The 19,672-nt window shown below is 39.7% G+C and overlaps 1 pseudogene; it reads right to left on the reverse strand.

Annotated features, from left to right (window-relative positions):
- Positions 1-5,310: 5,310 nt before the first annotated feature.
- The window catches only part of LOC114323528 (uncharacterized), a 32,015-nt pseudogene continuing 17,653 nt past the window's right edge, over positions 5,311-19,672 (reverse strand).

Genomic DNA, 19,672 nt, shown 5'->3' on the forward strand with positions numbered 1-19,672 from the left:
GGTTTGGTTCGGTTCGGTTCGGTCAATTTGGACAGATCGGAATATTCATTGCTCACCCCTAAATTACACCCCAGTGAAATTCAAAAAAAAAAATAATTCATGAAATAGTGTATAATTTTAATTATTAATATTCATAAAGGTATCTCATTGATTTGTAATTATTTTTTTAAAACCCGATAATATGATATTTCCCTATTTTAATTTGGGCTTTATTTTATTAAATTCAAAATATATTAGTAAAATCAAAAAATTTATAATACAAGATTTTGAAGCACATTACAATAATTAAAATTGAATATTAAATCATGAAAAATTAAAAATATAACTTTATTTTTTGGAATATTGTTTGGGGTTTTATTTATTTATTTATTTATTTTTTACTTTTTAACGTTTTACAAAAAGATGTGTAAAAAAAATAAAGAGAGTGATTTGATAACTTATATAACTTTTTTGCTTTTTGGCTTATTTATAGTGTCCCTAAACCACGCATTTAGATCCTTTAGAGTGATCCTCCAGAGTGTGACACATGTTCCCCTAATGGAACCAAGGGCTGACTCTCTAATCAAAACAATATCGTTTTGATAAGGCAAAAAATAAATAAATAAATAATATTTTGGATTCAAGTAGATTGAACGCGACTAAGAGTGATCTAGAGAAAGAGATATGGAAAAATGAGAGAGAGAGAGAGAGAGAAGAGAACGTGATTGAGCTCGCTCGTTGACGCCTTGTTACTGGTGCCAACAAAGTTGCATCGCCCACCGCCGCTCTGCCACCACCGAAGCTACTCTTCAAGAAACTTCAACAGATTTGAAATAAACACAAATTCATCCTCCAAACTTGAAAAATGAGGGTTTTGATTTCAAAATTTAGGGTTTTTTTTTTTTTTTTTTTTATGAATGGTAATGATAATACAAGCTTGTTGAATGTATTAATTGAGAGATTCCTAGCAAATAAACTAATATTATTTGATTTGGAGCTTTTTATATGATTTCTTTCAAATCTATTCTTGGGTATAAATTAGTGTTTTGATTTGGGGCTTTTTACATGATTTCTTTTAAATCTATTCTTGGGTAAATATTAGGGTTTTGATTTGGAAATTTTTACATAATTTCTTCCATGTTTTCTGTGTTGATTCAGAGATATCTAATTTTTTTTTATTAGTTTGTCAATATTTTCATTGGGATGATATTTATTGTCAAACAAAAAATTAGCTCATGGTAACTTATTTTTTTGATAATATTATGAAAAATGAAATTCTTCACTTTGAATATTTGTCACCATCTTGAATATTTGTCAGCTTCTCTCTCTCTCTCTCTCTACTTAAACCCAATTTTTTTTTCTTCCTCATCAAAACAATGTCGTTTTGATGAGAAAGTCATCTCAGCCCTGGTTCCATTAGTCAGACATGTGTTGCCCCATAGTTACTAATTTCATAGTTGGTCTACTACTCTCTTAATTTCTCAATTTTAATCTTAATATTATATTAAAGATGTATATGTGTGTATATATATAAAAATAAAAATAAAAAGAATAAATTATAAATATACCCTATAAGACTTGCTTAAAATATATATGTTGTTCTAGAAATTATATCATGCCCTTTAAAATCTTTATTTTCATAATAAATAATCTTTTCATTAATCAATTATTAAGTCAATTAACAGTTTTTAATGATGTTAGCAATATATTTTAATAGTTCTGATAATTTCATTATTGTATAAGAGGATAGTCGGTAATTTCTTCTTCTTTTTTTTTTTTTTCTATCATGTCCTTTTTTAGGGGGTAATTTTTTTTTTTTTTCTATCATGACCATTAAATGGCAAATTTTAACAAAAGGGTATGCATAATTTTCAAAATCACAGTGGGTTTTAAGAAAATCTCATGACTTTATTTGTAATTTACCCAAAATATATATATATATATATATATATATATTGTTGAGTATATATAGGCCTCTACTATGGGCTCATTACACGAACTCATTGATTAAAAATTTAGTTGCAAAAAATTCATTTTTAATCGTTAAAGTCATTTTACAACAAATTTTTTAGTTGTCACTTTGGTCGCAGATCCGTTATTAGCAAAACTCTTATACAACTACAAAAATATCATTTGCTAGTAAAAATTGATACTATTTGGCAACTTAATTTTTGATTGTTGAACATATAAATATAAGGGTAAATTATCAATAGATTCTAATAGTTAGATTTAATTTCTATTAAGTTCTAGTAAAATCGTCACTAAAAATAACTTTTTGTGACAATTGTTTTGCATATGTCACTAAAAATCAATCGTCACTAAAAGTTGACAATTAATAACTTTTTTTGTCATGATTTTTATAAGTTGTCTCTGAAACTTACAATTAGTGACATTTTTCTGTGATGAATTTCTCAAAATGTCGCTGAAAGTTGAAATTAGTGACTTTTTTGTGACTTTTTTTTTAAACTGCCACTAAAATTTATAATTAATAATATTTTTTGTAATAATTTTTAAAATGTCGTTGAAAATTAACAATTAGTAACATTTTTTTATAGTATTTGATAAAAAAAATATTATTAATTTTCATAAAACCTATTGAACAATAAACTTATTAGAATTTACACGTAAATCTACCATATATAATTATAATGACAAAGGTTTTGTAGCTGAAACATTTGGCCAATAAAAGTAACCAAACCCCGACTAAGAACTTGATTGCCCAAAAAGAGAGACTCTAAACCTGACCAAAGGAGAGATTCTAACGTTTGTTGGGTCAGGCCCGAAAAAGCCCATAACTTTGGCCATGGGCCTTACTCCTACGGCAAGCCCAACCAATACATTTTAGGATCAGGGTGGGCGGAAGCCCAATGAGCTGGCGTTTGAGAAACTATTTGGATATTCCTCAAATATTGCAACATATATGAGAAATCAACCAAACAATAAATAAAGGGAAGTTATCTAAATCGATGGTGCTATATGTACCAATTAGTATACTAACTGGTATATCAACACTAGTTATGATATTATTATTAACTCCACTCATTAATCACATTACAAATATCAAAAGCCTCTTAAATTATGTCACATTATCAATTGGTACACTAGTTAGTACACTAATTGATGCATATATCATTATTTTATCTCAATTATAGAAGTAATGGGTGCTCCATAAAAACATAAAGACATGGTACTGTGTGAAAGTATATTTTACAATTTTTTGCAAATTTAAGGTTGGTTTGAAAATTGACTTTTTTAGTAATTTTTCAACTTTTATCAAAAGAGATGTAAAAAAATGAAGAAGAATGGATTAACTTTTTATATTAATTTTTTAAAACTTTTTGACTATTTAAACTAATTGACAAACATCTCTTTATTAGGTTCTTTAAAATTTTAAAGGCCTATTTGGTACAACTTTTCATAAGCTAAATGCTAATAATTAAAAAGTGAACCTAAAAGCATTATTCACCTAACTTCTTAATAATCTTTTTTGTCACGACCCAAACTCGCCCCTATAAATTTAGCGTCATAAATCCTTGGATTACCAAAGGCCTCTAAACAGAATAACATATAATTAGGGACTGCTGAAGCAAATAGATAAAATATATATAGTCCATTGAGCTGATACATAGGATAGAAATTTAAAAGTTAAATATATTTACATATATACAGAAGTTTTACGTCACATTCATTACAGATTTTGCCAAAAGGGGACTTAGCCCGTTATACAGATAGACAAAACAAAACAGAAACATCTTTCACATGGGTCACAAAACTTGACTTCTACCAACGGGAACCTCTCTAGGAGGCACAAGGGCTAGCTAACAAAATACAAGCTCTAGCTCATCAACTTTGAGTGTGGTCACGCGTTTGGTCACTTACATACATAACATAAATAGTGAGCAGGAGCCTAGTGAATAATAACAGAGTAAAGGGTTAAATGAAGATGCCCTATAACAAATTTAGAAAACAAAAACAGGTACAGGTTCATATTCATATTCTTGTTCGAATCATATACAGAAATCAGAGTTCATGCTTGATCATATGCGGTACATCCAATAACGCTAACAGATAAAATACAGAGCATTAGGGGTCATACTTGTCAATTCTATAACGAAACCTTCGGTACCGGGAACAGATAACATATGTAAACCACGGTGTTGTTACCCCCAGGCGAGGGCTATGAAACCACGGTATTATTACCCTCGGGCAAGGGCCTTGTTTTAAGGATGCCACGAATATATTTCAAAAACTTGGATAATCATTCATTATACAAAATATAACATTTCATAAAATGGATCTTAATTCGTCTTACAGAAAATAAATTAAGTTAAACATAACTTTACTAAGTTATTACTCATAGTTGGCTCCAAAAGCAAAAAGACAGAATAGACTTATCAAATAGCATACGACGCATGACCTATGCAGCACAACATAACAGATATACATAATGAAATACACGCTCGAATAGTACTTCACTTATTTCATCTCGTTCTTAGTGTGTTTCTACATCTTATCCTCATTACTATGTCTTAACCATGGCCTAGGAATGCCTAAGATGAAACGAGGATGCTAAAATGTACTTGAAAACACTTAATCAATATGCTGAAAACAAGGGCCTTGCTCGAGCGCCAATTCCTTCGCTCAGTGGAGGGCCAAAAATGTGAGTGGTCGCTCGAGCACAACTTTGGTCGCTCGAGCAGTCTGTAAACCCTGCAAAAGTATTGGTTGCATGAATTTTTCGCTCGACGGTCGCTCGAACATAAGACTCAGGTATCCGCTCAAGCATAACTCTGGTCAAGCCAACTTTAGGTCGCTCAAGCGTGAATGCAAAATACAGAGTGGTCGCTCGAGCGCAAGGTCTACCGCTCGAGCGAAGAGGCTGAGTTCTGAAATTTCCAGATTGCACTTCCAAGCTCAAAACTCAAATTCAATGCTGCAAATCAAGCTCTCTTGGGCCAAAAACTCAAGGAAACTTGTGTAAGCTTGGAAAACATCATGAATTCAAAACCATTACTCAAAATCAAGGCCCAAGAGTAAGTCAATTGATCAAGAACAAACTCAAATCTTTGAAAACATAACATGCATGGGATGGTTTGGCTTCAAGGTTTCCAAGACATGATCAATTGGTATAAAATGATGGAAAGATTAAAAACGTTATCATTTTTCAACAAATCCTTTTTGTTTCTATCAATAATTCTCTCCATAATTCTAAGATCAAACACGACATTAGGATAAACCAAAAAAGATTCATGTAGTTCAAGAAAATTAAGTACATCGATAAAAATACTTAAAGATGACAATGAAAACACATTATATCGAGAACACGCATCCATGACAAGAACATAAAGTTCCTCCCATCCAAAATGACAATCACATTAAAGTTCTTCCCATCCAAAACTAGACAGCTGAACTTGATTTCACATTACTTGGAGATAACAGAGCCGTCTGTCATACTCAAGAGAGACATTAAGATCTAACCAAGAGCTAGACTATCATTTCAGAAGTGCACAATCAATTTCTTGTCTGTAAAAATTTGGGTCTTGAAGCTTTCCTCTCTATCTTTTCTCTCTTTTTTCTCAACTTTTCATCATCTCCAAGTCTTTGTTGAACATTATTTTGATACTAGTGAGAACTACTTGTCACACCAACTCTTACAGATGCTTTGTATTTGCTTACAAAGATATAACATATATTTGGTGGAAAAAATACCTTGGAACCAAGTGACATAAATCCTTTCACAAAACCAAGGAGTTTGTATGCTGCAAACATTGGTATCTGGAAAGCAAAAGCATAAGACAATTTGGTTTAGGTATTCACTTCAACAATATTTGGTTCTTTCACCAATACAGAACTAAATAATCCTCACTATATAAGTAACGGCCTGGTCAATTTACATTGTAAATGTCAAGTCAATGTAAAATCTTGCAAATATATCATGTGTAGACTCCAAAAGAATATTAACTTAAGCATTGTACAGGTCCAAGCAACATCTGTTTAAAAGGAAACACATTCAATAATAATGTTCTCCATTACTTTATTTGGTCAAATGATTATTCCAACAATGTAATAAATCCTAATTTTTTTTTATTCTTTTTACCACACATGACAGTTTCACTAAAAGTAGTGCAACCTTTCTCTAATTTCATACTGACGCAAACTTAATCATGCACTTTTATACCTATGACCACCTCAACTAGTAATCACATGCTAACCAATCTCTTCTTGAGATTGTGACCTTCAAAGAGCTACGGAATAAAACGAATTATTCAAAAAGCTTGGCAAACTTCCAAAATCAAACCTTGTGTGCTAGCCTAAACCTTTTTCTAGCCAAATTTTGAATGAACGTGAATTTTAATTAAAAAGGTCAAGCAACTCCATCATCCACCTTACAATGTCCCAACAGGTTTTCTAGATGCAGTTATTCATCACCATCTTGCAATTAGATGTACTCATTAAAAACCCTCTCAAAATTTCAATGGCAGCAAATAAAAATGATGGAAACACAAGAAGCAAGCATAGCAAGGTCCTCACACAAGCAGTGCCATACAATACATAATATTGAATAGTAACAATAAAAACAAAAACAGCAGCACAAATAATAACAAATTCATTTAGGAATAATACTGGGGATCATGAAAAAAATATCGCGAAATGCTTCATGAAGATTTTTCATCATTTGTTTAGTGTGTGGTGTTTTTATTATATGTGTAATCTAAGGGTGAAACTTTTTTCATGATCTTCATGATATTTTTTTAATAATCCCTAGCATTATTCTTCATTTAGTGGTAAGATGAGATAGTTCATTAGGGAATCCAAGTCCTCAAGAGCCATCATATTAAGTAGATGAAGAACATAGTTTCAAGTCAATCCATTAATTTAGTGATTTTTCTTTGAATGAATAAGCTGCAAAAACATATAAGTTGATCCTTTCCTTATGATAGTGCTGGCATTTCCTTAACATTAACCACTGCATTAGAATCCTAAATCTTAAACTGCATACTTATATATATAAACGCCAGCAACCACAAGCTGGCCTCTTTTGTTAATCAGTAACTCAAAAGCCTGACAACACTATAAAATAAGTCAGCTAATGCAGGTAGCAAACCAATTCAGGAAATGGATCTTACCACTAAATAAATGTACCAAAATTTTTCTGAGATGATAGTCGTGAGCTGCACAAAGCCAATAATGTAGATTACTTCATGCACATATCTACAATATAAAACCATTGGTTAGGAAAAACTCTTTTTATCACATTTATAAACAAAAAATACATGTTAATTTAATTGTAGCTACAAAGCATCTTATAAATATGAAAGACGATATGCATGTACTAGAGAATGATGTATACCTCCCTACAATGTAAACAAATCTTGTAACTCATATCAATTAGGAAACCCTAAAGAAGGGTCATAAAATACTACAAATTTCACATTTCAAACCAAGAAGTGATATTCTTCCAAAAGGTTATGACCACAAAACTAGAAACCATTTATTTTAACGACAGAGATTATCATTTATTATCAATTCACAACTTACAAAACCACTGACTTGCAATCAGGAACTCTTTTCTGCTCTAGACTTCCAGGTGGAGTAAGATTGAACAAGTAAGATTGAAAAATATTAAGTATTTTCTTTACTCTAAAACTTACTCAAAATGGACAATACCACCAAACTGCAAATATCATCCAAAACTGAATCGTATGTATGTTACTTCAACATAACATCAAAGGCGAAAAGCTTCCATAATCCCCAACTTCACCCAACAATTGATATTCATAAATGTTAATTTTAGGTAGAAGGAACAAGAAGTCTGTATCTTTAGGAAGCATCGTTGAGAAAGTAAAGACATTATAATTTTTGTTAGTATCAGCAATAGCACCAAAAATAAATGCCTATATTTATTCCAAAAAATACATCTACAATATGAATGAAACTAACATAAATTTTGCTGAAGTTCTCAAGTGTCGAGACATGATATATATCAGTTTTTGAATGGAAGAACATTGGTTCACTCAATCCTTTTACAATGATCTCAAGATTAGGATACTAAAAATACATTTGCCAACGTTAGTAACTAACTATCATATGACCAAAAAGTAACACATATACTACCAGCAAATAACCAAAATATCTTGATTGTTTCCTCATTGACTAGTCTGGACACAACTCTCTAATCGGATTCAACACTGATGTGCGGACCAGTTTCCGCAATAGATTAAAAAGGAACTTTGTGGACAAACCCTGGTGCACCGATGGGTGAAGGCCTGCACAAAGAACAAATGATTAGGCTGCCTGACCGGGGGTTGGTCGAAAACCCATCCGACGGTCGAGTCAGTACCGGAGTTTGGTAGAGAGAGAAGATAGAGAAGACCAGTGTGTTTCTACAGTCAAGAGATCACCCTTTCTCAAGGAGAGTAAGGTTACATTTTATAAGGATCATATGACTTGCTCATCAAGATCTCTCGTTCGCCGCCTGGTATTCAGCCGTGATGCTAATACAACCCTTAATAGAGGAGAGCGAAGATTTTGTTGAGCGGTTCCATCGTTCACGGGCACCACGCGCCCTTTACTTACATGGTGTTAGTTGACCTGTTAGCTCTCATGCGTATTGGAGTAGAAGGCTTGAAGCCCAAGTTTATGAACTAACCCACTTCGGAGTAGGGAGGGGGTGCTAGGGCCAGGCCCATGGTTTCCCCTCTTTGGAGTGGGGATTGGGCCAAGACTGTTCCCTTAGCTCGGCCCATCACAAAGTGAGAGAAAGGGCCCACTTCGGAGTGTGGACCTTCGTTCAGCCCAATGAGGTTTCATACAAATAGACTTGAGTAATTGTGTCTCGTTTATTTGGCCCCTAGCTAGCACTAAAAATTATTGAGTAGAAGCCATTATTTGTATCTTAGCCTAATTTGCTCAAACTTGCCTTCAAATTTAATTCTAACCCTTTTTTTTTTTTTTGGTTTAACAACATCACGGCCATTTTGACTTGCAATTGCAAGGTTTACTAATCAAAATGTGCGATTTTGCAGGTGGCCCCCCAAATCCACTAAGTTTGTAATTTATTCATCAACAATGATTCATCCTACTAAAAACATCACCACTAATAGCACTAATGCATTAAAAAAATTTAAAAAAAAAAAAAAAAAAAAACACAACTCCAAGATCAAAACATCATATCATTAATAACGAGACCCACTGCTACCTAATTAGTGAGAGCACTAATTAGTGCTCCCAAACATTTTTCTTTATTCATTTGCTCGGTCATGTATCCATGGCCTTTAATTTATATAAACAATTAGCCTGAGTGCTGGGCCATTGCTTTTGACTTTTGAAATATATATATATATTTTTTTTGTTGGAAAAATTGGTCATTACTTCAGTCTCCTGAGTAGCTCGGTCATCCTTCGTTAGTTGTATCCCTGCCTTCTGATTTTGCTCTGTCTTTGCACATGATGTGCAATTTACATAAACATAAACAATAAGCTTGAGTGCTGGGCCCGCCGTTTTTATCACTTGTACATTGAGCACGCTGTATGTATAACCACCTTTGTGAGTCCCAATATTTATTTAGATCCTCTCGGTCATTTCTTCGGCCCATTGCACGTGGCCTTCATCTGAAACAAATATCTTGGATGGCTGTTTGCTGATCGGTCGGTCCGAATAAAATAATTCGAAAATTGGTGCAGGAGTTTGGCCTTTCATAGACTCACAGTATAGCTCGGCTCTGTCCCTCCATGTACTATTTTCTACCAAATAAACACGTGGCCATCTTGGGTTGGCCTCCAAACTAGACGTTTTTGCACACTCTCTTTTTAAGAATTCAAATTTCATGAGCCCAGCTACTGTTTTTTTCTTTTTCTTTGCTTCTAAGACGTCTTCGATTCATTTTTTCCAACATCTGTTCTTGCTTCACCGTGGATTTGCCTTTGTTGGCGTCAACTTGTGCCACCAGTTCTAGTATTTGCATAGTCGCTGGGCTGTTGCGAAAAGCTACTGCTTTGCTGCCGGTGAGTTCGTACCATTTATTTCCGGCGTTGTTCATTTATTCCGTCGTTGTTCACAGTTGGTCCGCGACTTTCAACAAGCTGGTCTCCTCGACGTTGCTTCATCTTCAGCACTGTGCGAGATCGACGATTTGATCGCCAACATCACACCTCATTGCTTCAAGTTGCTGGTGGCAATTTGTTGCTTTTGATTTTGCTCCAATAAAGTTGAGTTTGGTGTCTTCAATTCCATGAACCCACATTTTCATTTTTGATTTGTGTGATGGTGAACCCCTTTTGGCTGTCTGATAGGGTGATTTATATGAAAATTGGGCCGAGTTAGGTAATGGGCTGTTATGGGCCACAGTGCGAAGGGCTGAGTAAAAAGGCCATGAAGTTACTCCGGCCCAAGAGAGGTGTAAAGTTACCCGATCCGCAAGAGGTGTAAAGTTACTCCGGTCCGCGAGAGACCTGAAGTTACTCCGGTCCCAAAGAGCTTACGGTAAGTTCGGTCGACACTCACAAAGTTATCCCGGTTTGGACCGGAGTATTGGTTATTCCGGTCTAGACATACCGTGGTTAGCGTTAAGAAGAGCCAAGCTAATGTTATCTCGGTCTAGTCTGCGGCTTAGCATAGCCATGCTTACCTCGGTCATGTTGAAGTCTGACCATGGTAGAACCATCTCACTTGGTTTATGCAGTGGGGGTGTTGAAGGATAAGTATTATCTTTCAGGAGTATGAATCCTAGGAGGACTCTACATAGAGGAGTAAAAGTCCTACTAGGATTGTGCCACGCGGAACCTATAAAAGCTTACAACATCACCTATGGAGAGGTAACACAACTTTGATTCCTAAATACACAGAGCTTTTGTCTACTTGTCTATTTTGCTGACTTAGGCATCAGAGAGGTTTCCGGCACACACCCGCCGGCTAGCTCACGTTTGTGTTTTCAAGGAGTAAAGCGACGACGTTTGGAGAAGCGCAGACTTGATCAACAGGATTATACGAGGAGGTTTATTTCTTTCCCGTACAATTGGCGCCGTTTGTGGGAAAGTCAGACTAGAACAAAACCTTTTGATCAAGCTTTTCCTCTTTAGAAGCAATGGCGCACAACGAAGATTTGCCGCAGTCCGCTATCGACGGACAAACACCAGAGGGGGGTACAAGGTGTGAAGGCCTACCTTCTATCCCTCCCATGGCGGACTTGGAGCCACAGCGGCAAAATCCTAGGAGGGATACAAGGGGGAGGAGGCGGACTAACAGTCCCCATCACTCTTGTTCACGAAGTCCTGACAGACAAAGGTGGAGGATTGATCCTCAAGTTCTGGAGGACCGTGTGAAGGAGCAAGATGAATTGATAAGGAAGATGGTGGCGAACATGGAGGCCATGAAGTGCTAGATCAAGGGAAAGGGGGTGGCGACAGGAGAGGGGCGCAAAGGCAATGCGCCTCCTCGCCACTCAGAAGATCGTAGTAGGCATACCACGACATCGCAAGCAGAGAGTAGAAGCCTCAGGACGAGCGACACTCAATCAAGGATTTCCAGAACTCGTTACTCCAGGTCTGAGAGAACGAGATCATTAAGGTCTTACACAGAAGGAAGTACCTATTGGCCCTCACACACGCATCATACATCATCCAGGCAAACGGAGTTGCCTAGATCGTCCGACTTACGAACTATGCTTGAAGAAAGGGCGCGACAGAAGGAGGATACTAGGGCACGCGACCCGCATAGAGTTTCAGCCCTTCGGCAGTTGGTTCCTCGGATGCATGGAAGGGTCGAGGTTGGAATGCCAGCACCATACCTTGCCTACGAACCAACGGATAAAGCGTTTGGCAAGACTACATAGCTCGCCGTTCGTTCCGGCGATAGAGAACACATCATTACCCTCAGGCTTCATCCAACCTAAATTTACCACGTACGAAAGGAAGACAGACCTTTACATGCATCTAAGCCACTTCCGCCAGGTTATGGCGGTATATCGACGAAACGAGACTTTGATGTGCATCCTCTTCCCATCAAGCCTTGGTGACCTCGGCTTGACTTGTTTCGAAAAACTTCCAGAAGGCAGCATAGCCTCCTGGGCGCAATTGGCGGAGGCATTCGTAACGAGGTTCAAAACAAACACCAAAACCCCGGTGGAAATTGATCAACTGCTCTCCATCGACATGGGCGAAAAAGAGTCATTAAAATCCTACAATAACCGCTACTGGGAGACCTTCAACCAGATTAGGGACTGCCCCACCAATCTCGCTATCGCACAATACAAAAGAGGCCTTTCAGTCGGGAACAGACTAAGGGACTCAATCACTATGACACCACCGCTCACGATGGAGGCCTTAATGGAAAGAGTGCACCAACACATTCGGGTAGAAGAAGATGGCGCTCGTGCTAAGGCAAAGTCTAGCACGACCGTAGTACCAGGTAAAAAGACCGCAACAAAGGTCAACGTAGTAGAACGTCCGAACAAAAACGGACGAGGCAGGCGGGACAACGGAGAAGACCAAGATAAAAGATGGTTGAGAATCCGCACTGCCATAACCACGGTATTCAAGAAACCGATCTATTGGATTCTGAGCGAAATACGCGATGAGCTTTTCGTCAGATGGCCAACTAAGCTAGGAGAAGCACAGAAAGACTACGATAAAAGATCGCGATGCACCTTCCACAAAGAAAAGGGGCACCGCACTGAAAATTGCATGCCATTGAGACAGTATCTGGAAGAGTTGGTGGCAGCCGGTCACCTGGATAAATACATTGAAGGAGGGACGCAACCAGCTCCCCAGGACCACAATAACTCCAATAGAATGCCAATTGATGCCCCACCTCAAGGTGTGATCAATGTGATACATGGAGTATTCGAACCTGAGCGTGTATGCGAGCTTAGAGGGTCGATCAAGAAGGCTGAACACTTAAGGGAGGTACTAAGTGCCCAACCTACCATCAAAAAGGGGAGAACAGAGGCCACGAACGTCATGTCTTTTTTCAGACAAGGACTTGGAAAGAATATATTGCCCTCACAACGATGCACTGGTCGTCACCCTCCGCATTAAGGACTACGACGTCAAGCGAATTCTGATAGACCAAGGTAGCTCGTATGAGATAATGTACTACGACACCTTCAACCAACTGAAATTGGAGGACAAAGACCTGGCACCGGCTGTATCCCCCCTAATCGGATTCAACTTAATGCCAGAATGGCCAGTCGGCAAAATTATCCTGCCAGTCAGGGCAGGAAGTGTGACAAAACAAGAGGAATTTTGGGTGTTGAAAGTCCCTTCCACTTACAACATAATCTTGGGAAGAACATGGCTCCATGCCATGAAATTAGTAGCATCATCCTACCATCAAGTAATGTGGTTCCCCAACAGAGCCGGAGTAATTGAAGAGGTCTTTGGAGACCAGATTATGTCCAAGCAATGCTTTGTCACGACTAATGGTAGCCGCGCTGCCAAGGGATATGTTCATTCGGTGGAAGAGCCTGAGAGCAATGAACTGTTCGCAGATGTCGGCAAAGCAGCTGATCAAAAAGCGGTGGAAGACTTGGTAGAGGTAAGAATAGATGAAAAGAACCCTGATAAGTTCTTTTTGCTCGGTTCGTCGTTGTCCAGCACTGAGAGATTAGAGGTCTTGGAATTCTTGACCTCTAACATCGAAGTGTTCGCCTGGACACCCTACGACATGCCAGCCATTGATCCAAACTTCATTTGTCACCAACTCAATGTCCACCCATCCGCCAGATCAGTCATTCAACGCACTCGCAGATCGGCATTCCACCACGCCGAGATAGTGACGGAAGAAGTGGGAAATCTGCTAGAGGCAGGAGCTATCAGAGAGGTGCACTACCCCAGATGGATTTCCAACACAGTCGTGGTACCAAAGAAGAATGACAAATGGCGTGTCTGCGTCGACTATAAGACAGTCAACAAAGCATGCCTAAAAGACAGCTTCCCCCTACCACGAATAGATCAATTGGTAGACCTAACGGCGGGGCACAACCGGCTTAGCTTTCTGGATGCGTACAGAGGCTACCATCAGATTGCCATGTACGAACCAGACTAGGAGGTCACGTCCTTTACAACTCCAAGAGGACTGTATTGCTACAAGATCATGCTCTTTGGCCTAAAGAATTCAGGGGCAACATTCCAACGGATGGTCACCAAGATGTTTGAACCATTGTTAGGCAAAACAATGGAAGCTTACATCGACGACATGGTGGTCAAGAGCAAGGACAAGAATGACCATCTAAGGGACCTAGGTGAGATGCTCCAGATTCTGAAGAAACACAAGTTGCGCCTTAATGCATCTAAGTACGCGTTCGGTGTAGGATCTGAAAAATTCCTAGGCTTCCTGGTGACCAACCGGGGTATAGAGGCAGACCCCTCCCAGATCAAAGCTATTCAGGATCTGAAGAGGCCTAACTCAGTAAAAGAAGTACAGCATCTCACCGGCATGGCTGCTGCACTCAACCAATTCATTAGCCGGTCGTCAGACAGACTACGACCATTTTTTCAAGCATTGAAAGCTAAGTTTGAGTGGGACGAAAAATGCAACCACGCTCTGGAAAGCTTGAAAGAATACATGTCTTCTCCACCACTACTGGTAACCCCAATACCTGGAGAAGAACTCTTCCTGTACCTAGTAGTCTCTCAGCACGCAATTAGTGCAGTGTTGGTCCGTGCGGAAGGAATCCAACATCTGCCCATCTATTATGTCAGCAAGACATTGCTGGGTGCCGAAACAAGGTACTTGTCACTGGAAAAACTGGCCTTGACCTTGATGATGGCCTCAAGAAAGTTATCGCACTACTTTCACGCCCACACCATAGTCGTCCTCACAGTTTTCCCATTAAAAGCTTTGTTTGAGAGGGCGAACTTTTCTAGGCAAATCTTGAAATGGGTAGTAGAGTTGGGACAATTCGACATCAAGTTCCAACCCAGAACCGCGATAAAGGCCCAAGCTTTGGCTGACTTTGTCGCAGAATTCACTCCAGGAAGTCATCATATCTGCCCAGTCGACCTGACTGATACAACCAAACCAGGGATAGAAGTTGATGCCGAAATAGCGCAACCCCTGGTGCAGGATATTCAGTCAGACCCCAAGGCAGACCAAAATAAAGAGAGCAAAGAAGAAGCGAACCATGCTACACCAAGCCAAGGCTCACCAACAAATAAAAACTTGGTTCAATCAAATAACGAGGGATAGACAGCCAGTATGGACCTAGAAGAAAACACCAGCAACATCCTTGACCCCACGGCATCATCTGATCCCTCCACTTGATGGAAATTGTTCGTTGGAGAGATGTGGAAGCTCTTTGTGGACGGAGCATCCAACCGGCATGGTGCATGACTTGGCATAGTCCTCATCTCACCAGACGGCCTAGTTATGAAGCAAGCAATCAACCTTGGCTTTCCAGCATCAAACAACGAAGCGAAGTATGAAGCACTTCTTGCAGGACTCAAATTAGCATTCTACATGATGGCCACCGAACTAATGGTCTACAGCGACTCACAGCTGGTGGTAAACCAAATTTCTAGTGACTATGAAGCAAAGGATGACAGGATGGCTAAGTACCAAGAATTGGTCAGAACAAAGATCAAGAAATTTGAAGTAGTAAGGATAAAACAGATTGGCAGGGAGGAAAACAGCAAAGCAGATGAACTAGCAGGTTTTGCGTCAATGGCAGATACATCCATCCCTCACCCACTACTAATTGACTACCTACCGAGACCAAGCATTGAGGACCCCGAAGTAGAAGAGGTGTGTTGCGCCGAATTAGGCCCCTCATGGATGGATCCCATCATACTGTTCTTAAAAGACGGCGTCTTACCGGAAGAAAAGAAAGAAGCCAACAAAATTAGAGCAAAATCGCAGCGATTTTGGCTCTCCCAATCTATGGCATTGTACAAAAAGTCATTCTCAGGACCTTATCTAAAGTGTGTCCACCCCAGCAAAGCAGAAGCATTCTTGTTTGAAATACACGAAGGGGTGTGCGGAAGCCACCAAGGAGGAAGATCGTCAGCTTACAGAGCCATTTCACAAGGATATTGGTGGCCATACATGCAGGCAGACTTAGAGAAGTATGTGAAGAAGTGCGAAAAATGTCAGAAGTTCGCACACCAAATACATCAGCCGGCCAGAGAACTCCTACCATTGACCAGCCCATGGCCCTTTGCAATGTGGGGCTTGGACATAGTAGGACGACTTCCAACAGCACCCGGAAACAGGAAATTCTTTCTCGTAGCAACAGACTACTTCACAAAGTGGGTGGAAGCAGAAGCATTAGCATCAATCAAGGAAAAAGATGTGAAGAAGTTCGTCTGGCAGAATATTATCACTCGGTTCGGCATACCTAAAGCCCTAATATCAGACAACGACACTCAGTTTGATGGCAGAATCTTTAGAGGCTTTTGTGAAGAATACAAGATAGAATTCTACAATTCTACACCGGCGTATCTCCAAGCAAATGGCCAAGCAGAGGCATCAAACAAGGTTGTTTTGGATGGATTGAAGAAGAGGTTAGAAAAAGCAAAAGGCAAGTGGGCTGAGGAACTGCCTCATGTTCTGTGGGCTTACCACACCACACCTCGGCGATCAACTGGAGAGACACCATTCTCTTTAGCCTATGGCATGGAAGTGGTAATCCCACTGGAAGTTGGCCTCCCCACAATTAGAAGCAAAAATTTTGATCCAGACTTAAATGGAGAAGCCATAGCATTGGAGCTCGACCTCGCCGAAGAAAGAAGAGAAAAAGTACTGGTTCACATTGCCTCATACCAACAAGAGTTATCCAGGAAATACAATAAAACAGTGCATCCAAGGCAATTCAAGATCGGAGATTGGGTACTGCGCAAAGTGATGGGAAACACCATGGTTTCAGGAGATAGCAAGTTAGGGCCCAATTGGGAAAGACCTTACAAAGTGGTTGGAATAGCAGGCAAGGGGGCATACCACTTAGAAGATGAGGACGGCAAAGCAATTCCCAGGCCATGGAACACTGCCAATCTCAAACTATTTTATTTTTAGTTTTTCTTCAAAATACTTGTAATTTTTCTTTTCCCCAATAAAACAAGTAGTTTTTTCAGTATAAGTGCTTTATTCTGTAAAAATTGTTTTAGTAAGTTAGGGGCATTAAAAACATGGTTGGCTGGAAAAATCAACACCCTTCCTAAGCCCAGGATAAGGATCCAGGTTGCAGGACGTTTGGTCGGAATACCCAAACATTTTACTCTAGGTTGGCTGGAAAAACCAATCTAGAGGTTGGCTGGAAAAACCAACACCTCTCCTAAGCCCAGGATAAGGATCCAGGCTGTAGGACGTTTGGTCGGAATAACCAAACATTTTATTCTAAATTGGCAGGAATAACCAATTTAGTGGTTGGCTGGATTAAACCAACTCTCAGTACTCTTTAGCCGAAGTAAGGATATCGGCTAAAGAGTGGTTGGCTGGACTAAACCAACTCTTAGTACTCTTTAGCCGAAGTAAGTATATCGGCTAAAGAGTAGTTGGCTGGATTAAACCAACTCTTAGTACTCTTTAACCGAAGTAAGGATATTGGCTAAAGAGTGGTTGGCTGGATTAAACTAACTCGTGGTACTCTTCAGCCGAAGTAAGGACATCCGCTAAGAGTGGTTGGCTGGATTAAACCAACTTTTAGTATTCTTCAGCCGAGGTAGGGATCTCAGCTAAAGAATGATTGGTAGTTGCAATATAAAGACCGAGATAAAGTATCTCGGCAAGAGAATGTTGTACCCAATGCAAGACATCAGTTAGAAAGTAAAGGTATAAAGATCAACCGAAATAAGGATCAAAGCCAAAGAGGCTAGAAAAACCAAACTCTTATTATGCTTCAACCGAGATATAAATCTAGGTTGAAGCGGTTGGCTAGTATGGCCAGTCTGATTACAAAATTAAAACTGGGATGAATTATCTCGGCAAGAGAATGCACTACTTCATTCAAACTACAGTAAAAAAACAAGTACAAGTAGAGCAACAAACCGAGAGAACAGTTAGAGCAATAGAAGATTTTTTCATTAGCAAAGTTTTAAGCAAATACAAAGAAGGGGCCCCAACCTGGTTACAAACTTTTTTTCCAACAAAAGGAAGAAAAATACAAAGTCAGTCAAACAGGTCATCAAGATCGGCATCAATATCTACACGAAGCCCAGTTTCATTTGGTAGCGCGGTCTCAGTTGGATGAACGGTTTTAGTAGGCAGCTCGCTGGTCAGGTCTTCCACCAATGGCTCCAACCGAGCTAATTGTTCGATAGGGTCATTGACAACCGAAGTATCCTTTGGCGCAGCTTCTTCTCCATCATCTGAGTCCTCAAGAAATTGTTGCTGAAGAGCAACAGCATATTCCGTCATAGAGCCTGGAATGAAGTATGCTGGAGTGTTGAAGAATTCGGTCCCTGGACCGTGACCGAGCTGCTCTACAGCCGCCCTCCAACCGCACTTGAAGAAGAGATCCTTGGCAACTTCACATTGTTTAATGTAAGTCGCCTCTCCCTCCTTGAAACCCCGGAGCTCGGCATCATCAGCATCCTTCTTCAGCCGCTCTATCTCGGCATTTTTCTTGCCCTCAAGTTTAGCAAATTCGTGCAAATATTTGTCTTTGATCACGGCTGCAGCTTTTTGTTTTTCTGCTTCAGCCGAGCTAACAAGACCGGCCAGACGACCGTTCTCGGATTTTAGCTCGGCTAGCTGCTTCCTAGCCTCTTCTAGCTCAGCAGTTTTTTCAGTTACTTCGGCCATGGCTTACCTTGCTGTTTTTCGGAGCTCCAACACACGCTTGTGGGCAATTTGACTCTTTTGCATGGCCTGCAGAAGAATGCAAAGAAACTAAAGACAAAACCGAGCAAAAAATTGGAAAAATTAGAGAGACCAGAGGGACTGCTTACCAGGATCATTGATTTCGTTGCAGACCGGATGGCCTTGAGCTCGGTCAAATTATTATGATGCTCCATATCAGGGGGCAGACATACACTCTTAGCCAGATTGAAGGCTAGCATATGATCTTTGTTAGCCACCACTGAGTCAGTATCACAGACAGCGCGGTTTTGGAAAGACATTTTTGGAGCCCACTTGGAGGAGCTAGCCCGGTCAGAATGCTCCGGCTGAGGGCTTAGTGGAGGGTAGTGGTTTCATCTTCATCAACAAGGCGTTGCTCGGTTTGGGTAGTCCGGGCACGCTTGCTGGGGCGAGATGAGGAAGGTTGTTGAGATGGAAGGGCCACCACGGTTTCCTGAGTCTGGTTCGGTGGTGGTGCCTCGGCTCGATTTATTTCAGTTAGCAGGGCCCTTACTTTATTCCTCTTGGCTATCTCTTCTTCAGCAGTAGTACGGACTAGGTTAATTTGTGGCAAGGTCGGATCCGGTTCAGGAGATGCCTCCAGCAAGAAGTCTGTTACTCTGGCTTTTCGTCGACTGCTGTATCGGTACGTCGGTTCAAAATTCAACAGCTTGGCCCAACTTCTTTCAAAATATCGTAGTGCGGCGCGAAGTGTGTTTAGATTGGGGTAGCTGTCCAGTGACTTGAGGTGGGCTGAATCTGTATAAAGAAGACAACTGTCAATTCGGTTAAGGAATAGAATACCGAAACAAAACAAAAGCATGCAAAGAAACTGAAGTAATGATACCGGGGGTTCCTTTATCCCAGTTTATACTGCGGCCTGGGATCTGAGCTTGGTGGTCTTCGAAATTGCCAGATACCC

Source organism: Camellia sinensis, chromosome 8 (assembly GCF_055761805.1).
Source record: "Camellia sinensis isolate YWXY chromosome 8, ASM5576180v1, whole genome shotgun sequence".
Taxonomy (NCBI): domain Eukaryota; kingdom Viridiplantae; phylum Streptophyta; class Magnoliopsida; order Ericales; family Theaceae; genus Camellia; species Camellia sinensis.